The following is a 13470-nucleotide window of genomic DNA, read 5'->3' on the forward strand; positions in this document are numbered from 1 at the left end:
ATTCTTTTGAGTATTAAATTTGACACTTTTTTTATAATGTGGTAAAAAAAAACACTTTGCGATTCAAAAAAACAAAGTTTTACTACTACTCCAACACTGTTAAAAATACGTAAAAAAATTAGGTCATTTTAAATGTTTAATTAAAAGTATTCACACTACGGATGGAATAAAAATTTCAATACAAGAGAATCTAAAAGTGTTAATTTTTATCATGGCATGCTTTTAATTTAGGCATTTACAAGCAAAACCCGACTGCATCAAGGTACGTAAAAAAAATAGGGGAAAATTTTGAGATAAATTTATTTAAACTTCACAGACGTCTCGTGCGCTAAAAATTACTTAGAAATAAAATTATTTTAGTAATGTGTTCACTGATTTTATACAATTAGAAAATATGATCGTTTTTTCCTTAATAAAAAAGTGAAAAAAAAACTTTTTGGCCAGCTTTTTCGATTTCAGCCCACTGTGTCAGTTTGAATGGACTGCACAGTCTGAATTTCAACCCACTGTGTCAGGTCTGTGTCAGTTTGCTTGCATGGAGTGTACGTCTTCTCGAATTCGTCGCTGCAGCCTAAATGTACGTACGTAGATCGATGAGGCAGACGTCTCGAGGGTGATGCCAACTCGCCCACCCGCTCCTCCTCCTCCTCCTCAACGAGAGTTGTTTTTATTTGGACAACGCCAAGTGCCCGGGTCGAAGAACCTCGAACATAAGTCCATTCCTCGGGCGTTTGCTCCCCCAGAGTCACCGTTGTGATGATGTTCTGCGCTCTGTTTAAGGATGGATGGATGACACATATATTCAGTGTGCTCCATGCTTGGCTGCTTTCGTCCGATGCGGACCCGCGGGATGGGCCACTCTGACACTGATTACAATTTTCGTTGTCTCCATGACGCGAAACCATATCCCCCTCCGTTGGTGACGTCATAATTCACGAAATGGTGAAATTGCATCGTTTGGTCGAAATTAAAAATGTTCCGATCGATCTGAAGATGGTTTCTCAACGTGGTTTACATTAGAAAAAATTAATTTTTTTAAATCGATTGTTTTGACCCCAAATTGATCCCTAAACTAGAGACATTGGCGGCACTGAAATTGATTGAAAATTTAGTGTTTCGACAATTTTTCGTGGGGCATTTTACGATGCTAGAAGGTGGGGTGGATTCTCGGACTTTTTGTCGTAAGTATATCGTCTCGTTCACCCCAAACATTTGTACGAATCAGTCAGTGGTCGGAAGTGGATTTATACTTATTTATGGGGAACGGGTGGTTGCAGTTTCCTGTTGTCTTCCCACCAAGTGGGCACGGGGTTCAAATCTCATCGATGATGGAGATTTTTCCGGGACTGTCCAATCCCTGCTCGAGTACTCTGTGGATGGCAATTCAATGGCAGCTCTCCGCCCGTCAGATACGAGCCATGCTCCTCTCGGCGCCTTTCACCTTGAATGTTCTAATGCCAACGCCGGGTTTCTCTCCAACATTTCCTTCTCTCATTGCGCAAATGACATCAGCTGTCCCCCGCCGCCCCTTTACACCATGCTATGAAAATATTTACTGGATTTCATTTCACAGATAATTATTAGAAAAAGGTATCCCGGATTCATGTGGCAGAGTTGACTTACAGATGAAGGAATATTACATAAAGGCTTTTTAGATGTGGATATGGAGTAAAAGAGGAGTGAGGAGTGTGGTGAGTCGGATTATGAAGAGAGGGCTGGAATACACAAGTCATTCGCAGAAGAAATTGAACTGGATCGGGCGCTTTTCAAGATGGTAATATTTATTGAAGAAAGGCATAGAATAAGGAATCAGTAGCAGAGCAAGATCAATGGTAGGTTTGGTTCAGCAATTTTAAATTATCACGCTCCATGGCTTTCAAAATGAATGTAAAATCGAAAAAAATTAAGAAAATGCGAAATAAATTGCAGATGGATAGGAAGTACAATGTACTCTAGGTCTAAGCGTAGTGGTAGGGGCGAATTAGTAAGGGCCTGCGCTAAAATTCGGATTTTTGAATGTAATGTCCTAATATTAACTTCCTCGGTCGAGGCGTATTCTATAAAATACATGGACGTTAAAGACGCTTGGCTTGATGAATATCGTTATTGCTACTGGTTCAGTACTTCCTGACCGATGAGAGCATCATACAGAAGCATGGTTCACAGAAATCGCTAATGTTGTTAGTTAACATCTAATTAACCTGAAAACATGAAATTCGGACAAAAAATTAAAGTGGATATGTCCCGGGACTGAGGAGGTCATAGCATGAGTAGACCAATTTTTTGTCATCAGTCGACTTGGTTCTATGCATACGTACAGCATATCTTGGAATTTTCATGGAAATTCATTTCCTTCATTGCTGGGTGGATTCTTTCTAAGGTGGCGGGAATGTTTCCTTGATAATGGACAAAATCGTGTGAAACGCCGAACGTGTTTATATGTCGACTCTCTAGCAAAAAGTCTAATTATGTTTTGTGGGAGACAAAATCATGAGGTGATTTCCTCCCTTCCTTTTTTTCCTGCCTTCTTCCGGTAAGAGACCGATGAGTCGTAAATTCTACCCCTCTCATCCGTAACACGTGGTAGCTTGGTGTTTCGTAGAATTGGCGATGTGGGCTCCGAGGAGGAAACTGCGACCCCCGTTTCAATTGCCCCTGGATCTTCACCCTCACTTCGATAGCGTGGAGCCAGAGCGTGGCTGTTCCCGCGTGCTCTTTTGCCTTTGCTTCGACTGACGGCCAGTTCATCGCACCCTGCCGCCGCTCTCACTCCTCCTTGTTATGGTTCGGCCGACTCGGGGTTCGCGAGAACTGCATTCGTCCAAAGTGCGTCAAATATTTGGGAACAGTGGTGCAGCGAGGGGGAGGGGGGTTGGGGGATTAACCCCCCCCCCCCCACCAGAGCTCAGATAAATTTTTAAATTTAATCCATTTTACGCAATTGGATTAATAGTACTTATAGATAGATAGTGTACAGATTAATAAAATATCCCTAAGAAAGCTGTAACACTCACCATTTTTTGATCATTTATCTTAAAAAATTTCTGGGGGAGGGCACCCGCACTTTCTGCTTACTCTGGCCTTACCTTACTCTATACCCCCAATATTTGCTGCGTGGAAAACCCCCCTTAGCCTTAATTCCTAGCTACGCCCCTGTTTGGGAAACACGACGAATCAGCTTAGACTTCTGTCATTAGTCTGCGTGCTTTTACGTGAGTTTTATCGAAGTGAATGTAATTTTTCCTCTGGCTTGAGGTCTATGTAGACAAACGCGCGTACGTGAGAGTATCAGAGTAGAGTAAGTATATACTTACTCTATGGTATCACATAACTATCACAATTCCTTAAGAGTAGATATTGATGCTGAGAAGCTTCATCCAGGCAGGAGCAAGAAAATAGGAGCATACATGAGAAGTATAGTTTACTAAATGGTACATGGCATGAATTATTGTTAAAATAAAGATGCATTATTATCATCAAAGGTAGTGCTTTATTTTTTGCTCACATAGTGGGGAGAGTGACATTAGAAAATATCTTAACTAGGTACTTACAGATATGATTTCTACTTCAAATATCATATGCTCTGAGGAGTTCCAAAGAATATAATTATGAATGCTCTAAAGGAGGGTCAACTTGTAATATCACTTGGTTTTTCTGTTGGAAGATACTCCCGCAGAACAGGGATTAAAAGTGGAGCAAGGTGTGCATTTGCTAAAAATGGTGTTTTTTGTCTGTAAAATTAGCCCGAAAATGTAAGTCCAATACAAAATCATTTTGAATTTTCGATTATAAAGTTGATTTCTCAATATGTTGTTGTCATCTGTATGTATCAAAGTTTTTCCAGAAGAATTTGGGAATATTTTCTTGCTCAAAAAAAACTTTTCCTCGAAAATATATTACCTGCAGACATTCTGTTGCCTCCATCATAGGTCACTTTCTCGTTTATAACGACACAACTCTCAGTTCCATAGAGGAGGAATGAATGTCAGGAGTGATGGCTTGAATGATTAGCTGGCGGGAAGGGATGACATTGGAAAAGTATATTTCAGCGTTGAATCTTTTAAACAGCAGAATTCGCGTCGTTATTGTCATGAGGCTTTCTGAAAAATAAAATTCAAATTTTACTTCTGAATATCTTAAAGAGATGATTTACATTCTCATAGGACTAAGAATTTCCTCTTTCACTGAGGAAGCTGTACCTTAGTTCAAGTATATCATTATTCAAGATCATCACAAATGGGATTCCAATGGGAAGGAAAATCTTTGAAATTCAAGTCTTTATTAAATGACGAAGGAAATGTGTCCCGAGATTCTTGCTTGCATTGCTGCGTACTGTAAATCCAAGAATAAGTATTTTTAATGATAGATCATCAGCCTGAAACAGCTGTGACTCTTCGTTTTATTAATGCGCTCTCAAGGGCAATACCTTCAACACAATGGTATATATGTTTAGTTAAATTATTAGCAATAAATATAAAGATGTGTAGCTGAGAGGAATTTGTTAATTTTGGCAGAAATTATATTGGTATTAGAAGTGAAAGAATTTGTTCACTCTCTTATTTCGGACCTAATGGAGGCTTTTAATTCATTTCCCTTGCGCTTGCCGGTTCGCGCATGTCCACTGCAGCTGAGATCACGTAAACGCAGACGCTTCTTCATGTTCTTCTTCGAGGCTGCTCCTTCCGCTTCTGATATGCGCTCCGGACTCTTGTACCCAGCCATCCTCTTGCCTGTGACTTAATTTCTCAATCTACCCTCGCATATATTTACTAAATGCTCCGGGGAGGGATGATGTAATTCCCCCTGCGTCCCACGGCCCGCGCACATTCGAAGGCCAAAATTAATACCGCGTTTAGAAATACGTGTGGAATGTTACATTTTTCCGTCGTAGTGGTAGTATTAATCTGAAATACATTATCACATGCATGTGTCTGGTGATCTGTATCGTTTATATTTTAAGCATGTTTTAGAGATTAATTTTGAATGAATTAACGGAAAACCTCCAGCCTTCTATTACCTTTAAATATATTAGTACCAAATTAATTCAATTGGGAAGTAAGTATTTACAATTGATTCTGCTGTGCTGCATAAATTGTTCAAAAAAAACTTTATAATGCCTGATTCCAATTGGGAAGACCAATTTCACGCAATTTTTTAATTTCTATTTACGCGCTTGTGGATTCCGTGTATTTAATCTTAATCGGTGCATTCATAGTTTTCAATGGAGTTTCAAATTTTTCTAGAGTGGAACCGTCTTCTAACATTATACTTTAACATATATTTCGCCTGGAAAATGATTCCTAAAACTGCAGGACTTACCCATCGTAATGGCTAGATACTTACTGTGCGACTGGAACAATTCCGATTGATTCACGCTTTCATTGCCTACAGGAGTAGACAGATCCAACGTATATCAGCGAAATTTATAGAGAGAGCAAGTGAATCTTACGATGCAACAATGATACATATTTACTCTGGTATCCCATGGAGCACGAGGAAATATATTGGTACGTTAATTTAATTAATTGGTCTACATTTGATTCATTCATTTTATTCTTATGGCATTATTTACTATTCCTATGAACCTGACCGTGTTGTAACTTTTATTTGACGGTCTGAGGAGTTTATTTATGTAATACCAAACCGGCGCTCAGGCCTTTGCATTCGGTTGTATAAAAATAACAAATCATATATAATAATAGCAAAGTGTAAAAATAATCCCATAAACAACAATGATGTTTTACAAATGCAATTCATAGAAAAGGATGGTATTAGAACGAAAGGCTTGGCAGTAGGCTGTTGAAATTGGTAAGGGATAGATGGAAAAATATTAATTGTTCGGGAAAAAATCCATTAGAAAAAAATACAAGGCAAAGAGGTCGACAGAAGAAGAACTATTCGATAGGGATTGAAAAGAGAAGGTGAAGGGTGGAAAAAGGATCTCTGCGAAATTGATGGTCGGAATTTGGGCTGGAGTAAAGAAGTCACTCTCTTTCGGGCTGTGCTCGCTGGACTCTGGACGGATAAGGACGAGAAGATGGGCCGAAGGAAGGAAGGGGCGCAGCCAGGAATTAAGGCTGGGGGGATGGGAGGGGGAGGGGGTTAGGTGCTACTATAATACCGGGGTGTGTGGGGTATGGAATACCCACCAGGATAAGCGGCAGGTGCGAGATTAATAAATTAAGGAATTTTAAGATACATGGTTCAAAATGGTGATTTTTACGGCTTTCTGAGAGATATCTTATTAACCTTTTCACTATTCTATTAGTGATACCAATACAATTTAGTAAAATGGATTAAACTTAAAAATTTCTCTGAGCTCTGGGGGGGGGGGCTTATCCCCCAAAACCCCGCCCCTCGCTGCGCCACTGGAAGGACCCACTCACGATGCAGTGAAAAAAATTGATTTCGTATGCGTCAGTCGGCTGTGGATGGGGTGTGCTAAGCCTAGTAAAAGCAGTATTTCTTCGCGTGAAGAGTCTGAGGTGAGATATGCGAAGTCGGACTATAGCGAAGAAGGAATTGAGTGGACGTTTGAGTAGATGTTTTCGCTTACCGTGGCATTATTGTTTCCCGTAGCTCTAAATCTTTTGCGGAAGGCATCAGCGGGATATTGATTTTTGCTCCAGTCGTTCCTCGATGGCTTGTTGGAATGTTGGTAATTTTCTCTGCACAAAAGCTTAGCAGTGATGAGCTTAGAAGAAAATTTCCTGTTCATTATCGATTCATTGAATGGACATTGAATGGAGTGCTGTAGTTTGGCCGGTACGGGCTGATACAGCGTACCTCCTATAATCCAAACTCGTTATAAGGGTATCGGTTAAAATACCCTTTTAAATATGTTAAAAATTTATGCTGGGTCTAGTGAGTGTAAAAACGCTGGGTGTTCTCCCGAAGTTATTACAGTGGAACTTGGTTAGTACGTTTCTGAAGGGACCACGAAAAATGAACGTACTAACCAGGAAAACGTACTAACGAGGAAAGTAAATAAAACCAGTCGGGGTTATTGCAATCAGTGAAAAAGTCGTCATAATTACAATTACTATCGGTAGTTCTCATAGGATCGCCTTCCTGAACTCTTTTCACATTTAAAATCAAGAAAATGAGCGCTACCATGAAAAACAATACCATGTGAATAGAAATCGCAATTTTTCATGGACATCCCGGAGACGATTTCATGATTACGGCGTCTATCTCCCGTGATTTATCCTATATATATTTACAGAACGAGGACGAGTGAAGCTCAGACAAGCGAAGACAAGTCATTTTTCTTTCTCACAGCGTACTCGGAGAATATAACAACAACCCGGAGTAAGTCAACTGGTTTTTTAAACATCATAAAAATTGGGCAAAATTATATTAACTTTCAAATTACGGCAACAGCCGTAGACATTCGCTTCTGGAATGATACCATTTCGATTGTAAAATCGATCGATATATCGACTGATGACACGCAAGATTATTAGATTACGACGTAATTACAAGAAAATTTTATATTAAACAGTTGAAATTTACTTTCAAAATTTGTCTAATGTCGTCTGCTTTCGTTCCGAGATCAATTATTTTTAAGCTAAGCTTCGCGTGGAGATCCTGAGGATCGTCTGCTCCCGCAACAGTAGTCAAGTAAATACGCACGACGTCGAGTTTATGGAACAGTACTGCTTTAGATAATGTGGAAATTGTCTGACTCATTTCTTCATCATGATAACTCGTGCAATAGCAACAATTGCCCATTCACGAACTTTGTGCGCAGCAGTGGGCACTCCCAAGCGCTCCAAAGGCAACAAAAGGTGAGGAGCTCGGGGTGGGGAAAATTGGGGCTTCTTATTGGTTGTAGTTTTTCATAGTCAGACATTCCCGAAAAATGGCCGCATTTTATTTTTCATCACGTCACAAGAATTCAGAAATGCATTTGGATAAATTACGGTAGAAGAAAGAGATGTGGAATGAATGGAAGAATGTTAATGACTAATGATAATAAATTAAATCATGAATTCAGACGTTTGCGACCCTTAAGAAGACACTAGAGAACGAATTGCGGGTTGCGTCACGGCAAGCAATTGAGCGTACTAACCAGGAAAGCGCAATTTTTTCAAACGTACTAACCAAATTCTTTTACCTGTATTTTGTTCGGATGGTACCGGGACCGAGGGAAATCGCCGTACTAAGGAGGAAAACGTACTAAGGAGGAACGTACTAACCAAGTTCCACTGTATTTTATAAATATTCACGACATTCATGATGGCCGATAGAGCCAAATTTTCACATCTAAATTATGATGTAGTTAAAAATAATCAATCTAAGTTGCGTGAGGAACGGGGAGACAGACAGGTGGCGAATAAACGCCATGCGAGTCCACTTCAACGGAAAACTTCTCTGAAATATGGAATGGCCCCTGAAAAGCCACCCGATCTGCGCGGTCCTACCTTCCCTTCCCTTCTCAACTTGCCCAAAAGCGCCTTGACCGGGCGAGCTGCGCAGCACGGCCTTGTCCCAACTCAACTACGCAACTAATACTAACGCGAGTTATGTGATGGAGGTACTCCTTTTCAAATGTCTTCGCGACTGAGGGACCGGAATTGTTCAGGGATTATTATATTTGAATCCCTATTGCGCTTTCAACTGCTGCTCTTCGGTTCACGTAAATTTCTTCGATGTAGTTTCTTTTTCATGGTGATTTCAGCGTAGTGATATTCAGTGGTGGGGTTTTTCTGGACCTCATTTTGTTTACTTGAGATATTCTCATGCCGGGCCGCGAATAAATTCCTTTCTTTTCACAGGCTCGGAATTAATTACGAGTAAACAAAATCGCAACTCCCGGACACCTGTCTACTTCATAGTCACTCGTTTCCCTCTCACAAGGTCAAGTTACACCGACAGATCAAACTTCCCAGTGAGATATATAAAATGGAATTTTAGACGTCCGATTAATTACTGTTCGGGGTATTTGCGGTTGAAAGCGTACCATCCTGGCGTTGTGCAACCCGCCATACAACCTCTTCTGCTTCTCTTCCTCGTTTTACATGCGGAGCAGAATAGCCTTCGTTTTTGAGCCCTTTTCAATAGCTGTTTCAACTGCGTCTGTGGCTGTTAGTCCTAATAGCTCCCTTACCTCTTGAAATGCCGTCGCCGGAAATGGACGGGGGTGTCAGTAATTAGTTCGCGGTGGCGCCACATGTGATAGCCCTCTAGATAGGGGAATCAGGTACAGAGGTAACAATGGCCTGCAAATGATGGACGGACGATTTGGAGCTCGTGTGGGTTTGGAAGTGGATGATGCATTGCTCTAACACAAGTCAAACCTACGTAAATATATTTGTAACTGCAACTAAGTCGGGTTAACTTACGGTTGAGATTCACACCTAGGCTGCTTTAATGAATATTTTACAATCTAATGCTTAGCAAGAACCATAGTGCTTCCACGAAAAGAAAATTTCCTGTTCATAATTGATTCATTGAATGGACAGGTATTCAGTGCTGTAGTTTGGCCGGTACGGGCTGATACAGCGTACCTCCTATAATTCAAACTCGTTATAAGGGTATCGGTTAAAATACCCTTTTAAATATGTTAAAAATTGCCCTACTGTAAATTGTCCAATGGATTTCAGAAAGAAAAATAGGAAATTATTATTTTCTTGTTCAGAGATATCTCGTGGGAAAACTTGGAACTAATATATGGGTTGCAGTTTGACTTTTCCTTGGACTTTTCCATCGTGGCCGCGGATGCATAATACATGCATGTTCAGCTTTTGGAAATTTTTGGTGAGTACCGCCTAATTTTTTTCCCGACACTGCAGGTATTCTCACAAAAATTATTTTCCTTCGTGAAAACAAACAGAACACCATGGCATATAGGATGGAATATTTCAATGAAATTAGTTGCAACAATCAAAATCATTTACAAACACTTGCATTTTCAAGTAACAAAAATTTACTTGATAAACATGGAACATGTATCCCTGCATGCAAGGTTCATTTCAAATAATCCTGAGCGAGGTTAGCCATCACGACATGTGCCATCGGGATATGGAACAATTTGTTTGCGATTATATTCACTAGAGGCAAGGAAGATGCCCCTGAATGGTGGGAAATATTAGCACCAACAGCCACAGAAGCAGTTACTGAAAAGGGTGCCAACACGATTCGCCTATTCTGCGAAAGGTGGCGTCGTCGGAGGTTGTGGAGCGGGTTGCACAGCTGCACAGGATCCAACCTCGGGAATACTTACAATCTCAAATACCTCGAGAAGTAATCGCACGCTCCAGGAAAACTGCGCACATGTCGCCTTGCATTCCATTTTCTATCTCGATGGGAAGTTTCATCTGTTGGTGACCCTTGACCTCGTCAACAAACTTTTGAGAACCAGTGGTGATCCTAATTTTGTATGCTTAAAATTAATACTCTATGGTAACCATTGATGTCTTTCAGTTTATACTGGAAAAGATTTCATATTTTATTAAGTGGAGAAAACTTATTTTCGGTGGGAAAGGGTCTCGGACTGCGTGGCCTTTGATCTCAAACTTTCCACTAACAATAGGTTATGTTTTTTATCTGCGACCCGGTGGAATTCTGTACACCGTACCGACGATTGTCGGTGTCGGTATGCCGGTCCTACCGATAAGTCTCGGTACGAGCGATTCAGGGGCGGAATTCTGTACACCGTACCGACGATTGTCGGTGTCGGTAAGCCGGTCCTACCGATAAGTCTCGGTACGAGCGATTCAGGAGACACGTTTTACCGACGATTGTCGTTATCCCACCGACAGTTGTCGGTAAACCCGTCGGTATATACCGACGATTTCAAAACGCTCGGTAGGACCTACCGACAAATTTTTAGCAACATGGCGGACTTTTGTTTACACTTTTCGGCCTAAGCTGACGATTTTAAATCATAATCTAAAAAATTTAAAAATAATTTAAATCTTATTGTATGTTATTTATAATAAAAATGATTGAGTAAACACTTGAAACGTAAAATTTACAGAGTGGGAGCAGTATTTACCTTTCCCAATGTTACACGTATATTACATTATGCGTTCCAATAGCGTAAGGTATTTTACATTATAAATATTCCGTAATTTTAAGTATGTAACGTATTGCTTTGCTTTTAAATTACTCACAACAAGACACGATAGGTATCTATTGCAGATTCGTAAAGTTTGGATCCGAAATTAATTTATATTTTCAATAAAAACGAATGCCTATTGATGCACTTTCAATGAAATATATGCGTGGACATTTCGTTCACTTTTATATTAACTTCAATACCCTATGTGAGCGTGTTGGGATTTCAGTCGTAAATAATTGACTTCATTTACGATGTACATAAGGCTATTTATTGCCTCGTAAAAAGGAATGTTAGATTACAGTTGGAGAACATTTGCCGAACAACAACTACTTCGTAGCATGGCGGGTTACAGACTGAGACCGGGTAGAACACAGCTGGTCAGACATACAAAAAACAGTGCTGCCAACCCTTAAGTGTTTTTGGTTACAGCACCTTTACAGGCTTACAACACAACATCACCCCCTAACCAAAACACACTTTCAAGCCAAAAGAAAAAGAAAAAATATTTATGTGATAATATTTTGAGCTACATTCAACCTTTCCCTAAATTTTGCAACCTTAAATGCACTCAAAGGTTTCGTTAAGATATCAGCTATCATTTCTTCAGTTTGGATGTACCTAAGTTCAACCTTTTTACATTCTACAGCCTCTCTTACAAAATGATAACGTACATCAATATGTTTAGTTCTATGGCTTACCCTTTTGTTCATCGCAAGTTTCTGAGCAGACTGGTTATCATTAAAGATAATAGGTATACGATTCATCTTTCCAATTAATTCATGCAGAAAATTTGTTAAGTACATACATTCTTTTGTACCTTCAGAGAGAGCCATGTACTCTGCTTCAGTACTGGAAATAGCTACAGATTGTTGCTTTCTGCTTTCCCATGATACAACACTTTCATTTAACATGAAAACAAACCCTGTATATGATTTTCGATCTTCAAGATCATTAGCATGAGATGCATCTACATAACCATACATATTTAGCATTGATTGATTACCTCTTTTAAAAAACAAACAGTAATCATAAGTTCCCTTTAAATAACGCAACACTCTTTTTGCCCCTTTTACGTGTTCATCACTGTAACACGTATTATATTGGGATAATACGTTAACAGCATGAGCAATATCTGGTCTAGTGCAAATAGCAATATACATCAAACATCCAATTAAACACTGATAAGGGAAATTACTATCACAATTACCCTTTGATAATTTCATTCCCATTGACATAGGTGTATCAACTGGTTTACAGTCTGACATTTGAAATTTGGTCAACACTTCATTAATGTATTTGCTTTGATCTACCAAAATGCCATCACTGGTAGTTGTCACTCTCATACCAAGGACATTCGTTACTGCTCCAAGGTCTTTCAATTCAAACATACTTAGAAGTTTACTTTTGAGCATCTCCTTTTCAACACAATCATTACCAAAAACAAAAATATCATCAACAAATATAGCAACAACATGAATAGAGTTCTCTCTCACCTTTTTATACACACATGGTTCAGAGTTACACTGCTTATAATTAAGATGACACAGAACAGAATGTAACTCCTCATTCCATACTTTAGATGATTGTTTTAGACCATACAAAGCCTTTTTTAACTTGCATACCTTCTCTTCTTCTGCAATTTTTATACCCTCTGGTTGCATCATATACACTTCTTCTTTCAGTACTCCATTTAGGAATGCCGTCTTAATGTCCCAATGGTCCATGTCCCAGCTAAAGTGAGCTGATAGAGCAAAAAGTACCCTCAACGTTGAGTACCTTCCTACTGGGGAAAAAGTATCAAAATAATCTACACCATATTCTTGGGTAAAACCTTTGGCCACCAATCTTGCCTTGTATCTAATCACATTACCCTCATTATCACTTTTAATCTTAAACACCCATTTGTTTTGCACTGGCTTCTTACCTGGGGGTAAATCTACTAGTTCCCAAGTATCACTTGCCTTCAGGGAATTTAACTCATCATGCATAGCTTGCACCCACTTATCCTTATCCTTAGAAGACAGAGCCTGAGACAAGGACTTTGGCTCCACACTTGAACATACCGAACTGTACATTATGTGATCAGGGAATTCCTTCAGCCTTCTTTCTCGCAATGGGTACCTGCGTTCAAGACTAAGTGACACCTCCCTTTCCTCAGTGTCTTCCTCCTTAGTTGCCTCACCATCACCAATTTCAGAGACTGCCTCCGAGAGAACACAATCCCTTGTCACAACAGTAGGGTTCACCTCTCGCTCATTTGTCTCACCTCCTGGAAAGACACTTTCAAAGAATAAAACATCCCTAGCCTTTGTTAATTTTCCAGGTACTTTCAGGCTCATAAGACGATATCCTTTTGTCTCACTACAATAGCCTACAAATATCATCTTTTCACACTTTGGATC

General features: G+C 39.7%; 1 protein-coding gene and 1 long non-coding RNA gene across 2 annotated transcripts in view; one reads left to right on the forward strand and one right to left on the reverse strand.

Moving 5' to 3' along the window:
* LOC124164567 (cysteine sulfinic acid decarboxylase-like) overlaps positions 1-13470 on the forward strand; it is a 128615-nt gene that overhangs the window by 3421 nt on the left and 111724 nt on the right. The window lies entirely within an intron of this gene.
* On the reverse strand, positions 3499-5443 carry LOC124164570. Its single transcript, XR_006866070.1, has 3 exons — positions 5344-5443; positions 4200-4332; positions 3499-4100 (listed from the first exon to the last, which is right to left on the reverse strand). It is a non-coding gene; the product is annotated as an uncharacterized LOC124164570 (long non-coding RNA).

The sequence above is a fragment of the Ischnura elegans genome, chromosome 8, assembly GCF_921293095.1.
Source record: "Ischnura elegans chromosome 8, ioIscEleg1.1, whole genome shotgun sequence".
In the NCBI taxonomy this organism is placed as follows: domain Eukaryota; kingdom Metazoa; phylum Arthropoda; class Insecta; order Odonata; family Coenagrionidae; genus Ischnura; species Ischnura elegans.